Source organism: Trichomycterus rosablanca, chromosome 9, assembly GCF_030014385.1.
Source record: "Trichomycterus rosablanca isolate fTriRos1 chromosome 9, fTriRos1.hap1, whole genome shotgun sequence".
Lineage (NCBI taxonomy): Eukaryota > Metazoa > Chordata > Actinopteri > Siluriformes > Trichomycteridae > Trichomycterus > Trichomycterus rosablanca.
In genome coordinates, this window is record NC_085996.1 from 36,096,823 (window position 1) to 36,104,005 (window position 7,183).

At 40.0% G+C, this 7,183-nt stretch overlaps 1 long non-coding RNA gene across 1 annotated transcript; it reads right to left on the reverse strand.

Annotated features, from left to right (window-relative positions):
• Nucleotides 1-5,695: 5,695 nt before the first annotated feature.
• LOC134320116 (uncharacterized) lies at nt 5,696-6,676 on the reverse strand. The gene is made up of 2 exons (XR_010013604.1): nt 6,420-6,676; nt 5,696-6,093 (listed from the first exon to the last, which is right to left on the reverse strand). It is a non-coding gene; the product is annotated as an uncharacterized LOC134320116 (long non-coding RNA).
• Between the last annotated feature and the right edge of the window lie 507 nt (nt 6,677-7,183).

Sequence of the window (7,183 nt, forward strand, 5' to 3'; positions counted from 1 at the left end):
GAGAATAGTCCACCAACCAAAAATATATCCAGCCAGCAGTGCCCCATGGGCAGCGTCCTGTGACCACTGATGAAGGTCTAGAAGATGCCCAACTCAAACAGCAGCAATAGATGAGCGATCGTCTCTGACTTTACATCTACAAGGTGGACCAACTACGTAGGAGTGTCTAATAGAGTGGACAGTGAGAGGACACGGTATGTAAAAACTCCATCAGCACTGCTGTCACTGATCCACTCATACCAGCACAACACACACTAACACACCACCACCATGTCAGTGTCACTGCAGTGCTGAGAATGATCCAACACCCAAATAATACCTGCTCTGTGGTGGTCCTGACTATTAAAGAACAGGGTGAAAGTAGGCTAAAAAGGTATGTAAAGAAACAGATGGACTGCAGTCAGTAATTGTAGAACTTTAAAGTGCTTCTATATGGTAAGTGGAGCTGATAAAATGGACAGTGAGTGTAGAAACAAGGAGGTGGTTTTATGGTTATGGCTGATCAGTGTATATAAGTATGATTGTACTCTTCCTGAATAATAATAGACAACAAAACATCTTGACTCAGTTCACTCACTGTTGGGTCAGCGGTATCTCAGTGGTTGTGGCAGTGGGCTGTCAGTCTGAATGTTAAGGACTTGAACCCTGGCTCTGCCAAGCAGCCCTTGTTGGGCCCTTAAGTGAGGCTCTTAACCTGCTTTGCTTCAGGAGCACTGATTCAATAATAAATAGCTGCTCTCTGCCCTCAGCTTTCAAACAAACAAGCTAGAATAAGTCATTCCTGCTTTCTTCAGACATGTAAGTCTTATGTTATATTTAAGAACACTTTAATCGGCACCCAATTTTGTACTGGTACCCAAGTGGTGGAGTCTCTCGCTGTCTTCAAAAGGCGATTAAAACCCCACCTCTTTACCAAGCACTTAAGCTGACATGTTCTAACAGGGTTTCAGCAGATTTGAATTCTTTGACTGTTTGTCTACGTAAACTAAATTAAGGTAATGTTTACTATGGAGGCACTTCTGTAAGTCGCTTTGGATAAGAGCGTCTGCTAAATGCCGAAAATGTAAATGTAATCTAAAGAATAGTTTGGGTTTGGTCCTTAATGGAAAAGTTAATGATACAAGAAAAAAGGGGAGGATAAACAAAAAAAACCTAAAAAGTTCTTTAAAGAACCAAAAGTGTTTCTCTGGCAGTGCTTTAAAAACACCGTTTCTGGCTTCATATTTTTCTCATTAATAAATGTGTGCATTCACATACATAGGAATGACTGAGCACATTAAGTGCTGCGTCTAACGTTAAAGGATACAGTGGGTTCTGTTCACCACCTTGGGTTCCCTTAGAGGCCAGACGTCCACCTGTCTGACACTTGTCTCTGAGACTGACACATTTTCTGCTCCTTATAGAGGAGAAGGGATGGTTGGGTGTTCTCTCCTGCCGCTCAGTCATGATCTGTAGTTCGGCCACACATGCTGATGTCAACAACCAGACCACTGTGGACTCAGAGCCAGAAAAAGGGAAGAGCGAGATAGACAAAGTGAAAAACTGAGAGAGGGAATTAAAGATCCTAATAAAGAGGTATTTGAGGGCGGAGGAGGGCTTGGACTGGGCCGTGTGTTTGTGGTCACCATGGAGAACTTTTTCCGTGATAAGGACATTTGGATTGTGGGTAGTGTGTGCTTATTGGCGTCCTTTTTGTGGAGGCGGTTTTGGAGTCTTTATACCCACAAAAGAAAATCAACAGGAAGCACATCAACAACAAACACATCCATTAACACACAGGTACCATACAAACACACACATACCCTCACATTACTGTTTCTTATATTTCTTATATATACTTTTAAGTGCAGTGATTATTGTACAGCCGAGGTTAGGTTTAGATTGTATTTGTATTAATTCCTATCATTTTTAAGCCATACGTTCCAGCAGTTCAAACATCTATACTAATTTACAGCAGTGTGACAGCACTTGTGTGCTTTTGTTATTTACTGATTTACAATTTCTTACTAACCAGTTAATCCAGATTAGAGTTGCCCAGGACTGGTGCCACTTTATCACAGAGAAACACGCACTTACCCATTCATTTACACACTCATACCTAGGAGCAGTTTAAAGTAGTCAGACTACATTCTGTATGCTTTGTAGAAGTGAAAAAAACCCTAAAATACACAGAGGGAGAATATGCAAACCTTTTTTTCACAGATAGTGACTACAGTCAAGGATCTAACCCAAGTTCTCAGAACACTTTTGAACTACTGTGTTTGCTTTGGTTGCTTAATTATATTGGTTCAATGATATGAACTTTTAAATTGTTATCAGCGAGGCCCCACCCTGCTGCAGTAACGTAACCCTGCTGTAATTTAATCATTTCATTTAAAACACTTACTAAAGCGTCATCATGTATCTAGCCAAATGATTAAATTACATTATTTCATATTAGCTGCAGTAACGTCTGATGATTTAATTTCATTATTTATTTATTTATTTACTTACTGACTTACTTTCTTACTTACTACCAGCTTTAAACATCAATAAACCTTTATGGAAAGTTGTACACTTTATAGCCAAAATTATGTGGACAACACTCCACCCTATTATTAAGTTTAGATGTTTCAGCAACACCCACTGCTAACAGTTGTATAAAATCGATCATATAAATTATAGGCATGGTTTCAGAAGTTCAGCGCTGCGCAGAGCCCTGACCTCAACATTTAAACACCTTTTAGATTAATTGGAACGTTGTGTGCGAGCCAGGCCTTCACTTCTAACATCCGTGTCTGAGCTAACAAACGCTTTTTTGACTGGAGGCTGGAGGTCAAGTGTCCACACACTTTCGACCACATATTATACCTGCATCCCAGGTCGGTATTTAAGAGAATTGTTTTGCTACATCTTTGTAAATTCTCCTTTACAGGGTACCTTAGGAATTTAGAATCCACCATGATCGTTTTGAAAAATGTGGCAAACAGTTTTAGACATGAAACGTTAAACCTTTAGGCGAAACACAGGCCGCACCAACGGGGCGAGGTGCAGCTCATTTATTGCTGTCCCTGGTTTGTTCTGTGTTTTACAATGGTGGGACAGTTGTAGCCTAGTTGGTAGAGCTTCGGGCTATCAACCAAAAAGTTGAGAGTTTGAATCCCAGCTCTGCCATTGAGCCACTGTTGGGCCCTTGAACAAGGCCCTTAACCCTGTCTGCTCCAGGGGCGCCGTACAATGGCTGACCCTGCACTCTGACCCCAACTTCCGAGCAAGCTTGTACTGTTTACATGTATATGTATATTTGACAAATAAATACATTCATTTATTTATTCATCTTCTTTACTTTTTAAAGCACTTGATAGTCACAGGTGCTCAACCAGTTTTCATTTCTGTCCTTTTCTCTCCATTTTATCATTTGCGAGTGGTGAAAATCTTTGTGTTTTTCATTTGTTTCTGTTATTTTGGCCACAGTTCCCTTTATCTATCAATTGGTGGCTTTTAAGTTCTACTTTGGTTAAGCATCCTGTATATTGGGCTGAAGTGTTGAGGCCCGATCTACCCTATTACAGGCAAATATGATAATAATATTTCTGCTCAGAGATAAATATGAATCCATATTATGAAAATTGAACAGTTTTGTTGATTATGTTGAAAAACTTAATACAAAGAACCTAATGAAAGTGTATTGTAACAATAAGTAATATAGTTAATTCCAGAATTAACTGTAGTTTTGAGGGTTTTAAGTAATATAGCTATGTCCAGAATTTTAACATTAGTTTTTAAGAGTTTTAAGGGTTTAAACCGTATGTAAAGTTTTCAGAACATTAATGTCGATACTACTGAGGTGTCCAGGGACCGTGTGGCTGCAGGTTTACACCAACCAGGAACAAGCTTCACCTGACACAAATAATACCTTCACTACTGCTATAAAAATGCCTAATTTTCTTCTTTCTACTGTAGAATTAATTTTTGTAAAAAAACATGAATTTCTGTCTTTAACAAGCCCTTCTAAAAAAAAGTGCTACACTTGGTCTTCTGATTCTGTAAATGTCCCCTGTCTCTGTGTCCCAGACTGTATTTTATAATAAATGAGCGCAAATCTGTCAGACATGTTTCCAGTGTCACAGTGTGACTGTGTGTTCATAGTGGGACGTTTTTAGCATCCTGGCTCAGTCCAGTGGCTTTTACTTTATTTTTGCATACAGTAAAATATTTAAATATATTCAGTAGTACACACAGACTGTTGTTACGTTTTTAAATGCATATGAACTATATATGTTTAAAAAATTAGACACCTCTAAAACACAGAATTTTCTGTTTGTTGATTCACTATTTCTAGTCCTGTGTTTGAGTAAAACTGCTGTTTTATTCTATAAATTATTGACAACATTCCCACAAATTTTGAAAAATCTTTTTCATTATCATTAGGAGTGTTTATTTGCAACAGATCAAAATAATAATAATAAAAAAGATAGTCATTTTCAGACATCCAATAATGCGAAGAAAACAAGGTCAAATTCCATTAATATGGAAATCAATTATGAAGAGTTCAAATATCAATATTTGGTTGAATTCAGTTCTGCATTTAATACCATCATCCCGCAGAAACTGGTGTCCAAGCTGAAATCACTGGGAACTTCTTCATCCCTGTGCAACTGGGTCCTGGATTTCCTGACCTGCAGGCCACAAAGTGTCAGGATCAACAACAACACATCCTCCACTATTATCCTGAACACCGGCTCCCCCCAGGGATGTGTGCTTAGCCCACTGTTGTTCACTCTGATGACCCACGACTGCAAAGCTCAATTTAAGAACAACCTCGTGGTTAAGTTCGCAGACGACACAGTGGTGGCCGGACTCATCACTCACGGAGATGAGTCGGTATACAGGCGGGAGGGGGAGGTAGAGGACCTGACATGGTGGTGTAGGGAAAACAACCTCATCCTCAACGTCCAGAAGACCAAGGAGATGGTTGTGGATTTCCGCAGGTCTGGCCCCCCCTCCCTCTACATCGATGGTGCAGCTGTGGAGATGGTCCACTCTGTCAGGTACCTCGGGGTACACCTGACCGACACACTCACCTGGCGCACCAACATCACAGCTGTCACAAAGAAAGCCAACCAACGCTTGTATTTCCTGAGGAAGCTGAGGAGGGCAGGTCTTCACACAGACATCCTCAGGTCCTTCTACAGCTGTGTGGTGGAGAGCACCCTGACCACCTGCCTCACTGTGTGGTATTCTGGCTGCACTGTGGCAGAGAAGGAGGCACTGCAGAGAGTGGTTAAGTCTGCACAGAGGACAATCGGATGCAGCCTACCACCCATCAGTGACATTTACACAACCAGATGTAGGGAAAGAGCCACCTGCATCCTCCGTGACCCCACCCACCCCGCACATGGACTTTTCACCCCCCTTCCCTCCGGAAGGAGGCTGCGCTGCATCCAGGTAAAAACATCTAGACTGAAAAACAGCTTCTACCCAGATGCAGTCAGACTGTTGAACTCTTCTACTCCCCATATACTGAACATCTTATCAACACAAACTACCATACTGGACACAACTGGCACACTGTCACTTTGACAATCTTGGGATTGTTGCTGCTAGTTTTTGCTGCTACACCTTTGAAATCATGCACTTTAGTAAACATAAGCTGCTGCAGTTGTTGTGCAATACTTGTAAATACTTTGTACTTGTACTCTTTTTAGTTTCTCAGTTTGTTCTACATTTTTATTACTTATCATAGTTTATTCTATATTATTCTATATTTTATTCTATTTTATTTCCTTCATGTCACACACACCGAGACCTGGGAAACTGTATTTCGTTCTATCATGTACGTGGTTGAATGACAATAAAGCTGAGTCTGAGTCTGAATAACCCCAACTTTCAATCAGAGTGTTCATGAGTCTTGGCATACTCTCCTCCAGTCTTCACATTACTGTTGGGTGACTTTATGCCTCTCCTGGTGCATAAATTCAACAACCTTTTTCATGGCTTCTCCTGGAGTTTTCAGTGGCGTTTAAGTCATTTGGCTGGCTGTGACAGGGTCTTTATCTGGTGGTTCTCCATCCACACCTTGATTGACCCATCTATGTGGTATGGAGTATTGTCCTGGAATAAAAAAACAATCCTCAGAGTAATTTAGTAATTTTGACTCCAAACCAAAATTCTCATCTGTTGACAGCACAGTAATAAACTTAGTTACATTAAACTGCTTTATTGCTGCTTTTTAGGCCAATGTAGATGTGAATTTATTAGGGAAACATGGAAAACATGGTGTCTAACAGATTCTCAGAGCATAACTAAAATAAAAGTATAAATAGATAAATAAGTGAAAGCGTTTACTCTTACCACAGTAATCAAACATGTTGTTTTTAATAGACACAGTCTGGCTGTATTATTACCAACGGACTATTAGTTATTAGTACTGTGTTTACCATGCATGTGTGAGGCATCTGCTTACATAACCAGATGTGCGTTGGCCAGTGTTTCCCCGGGACTCCGCCACGTCAGCTCATACACTCCCAGTCTGAAGCCCCTCATAAGCCCAGAGTTCCCTGAGCCCTAACGGAGGCACCGCCTGTCAGTTCCCGTATGAATTACATTTGATAAATTGAGAAGTACGAGATGTCAGAGAGAAAAGAAAAGAGGGTGGAGGGTATTTAGTTACCTCCTCCTCTCTCACACCCACAAATAGCCTGGTTTACATGAACTCTCTGTACATTCGCCTGGACTTTAACCACAGTAACACTATCACATATTCAAAACACCCTGGTCACACACACACACACACACACACACACATACAGAAACTCTATCCCGTTTACAGACCTTGTAAAATAAAACAGATCTTAAACGTCGTGGCTTTATAATAATTACAGTCAAATAAAATGTTGAATGTAGTTTAGTCCTGGTCTTTGGTTGCTGCTTGACCCTCAACTTCATGAATGCTGAATACACACATGCATAAACCCACTTCATAAACCATTCAAACAAAAATCAAAATTTTCAAATGGTTAACTTCTCTTGGTTTGAGGATTATGATTACACAGATTTAGATACGTTATTACAGTTTGTAATGTTTTAATTTTTAACTTCAAAACAAATACATACACAGTACTTCATTTAGATACAATTAATAAAATGGAAATATAAATGGTGTTTACCAAAGACGACTAGAAAGTGTGCTAGAAACTATATT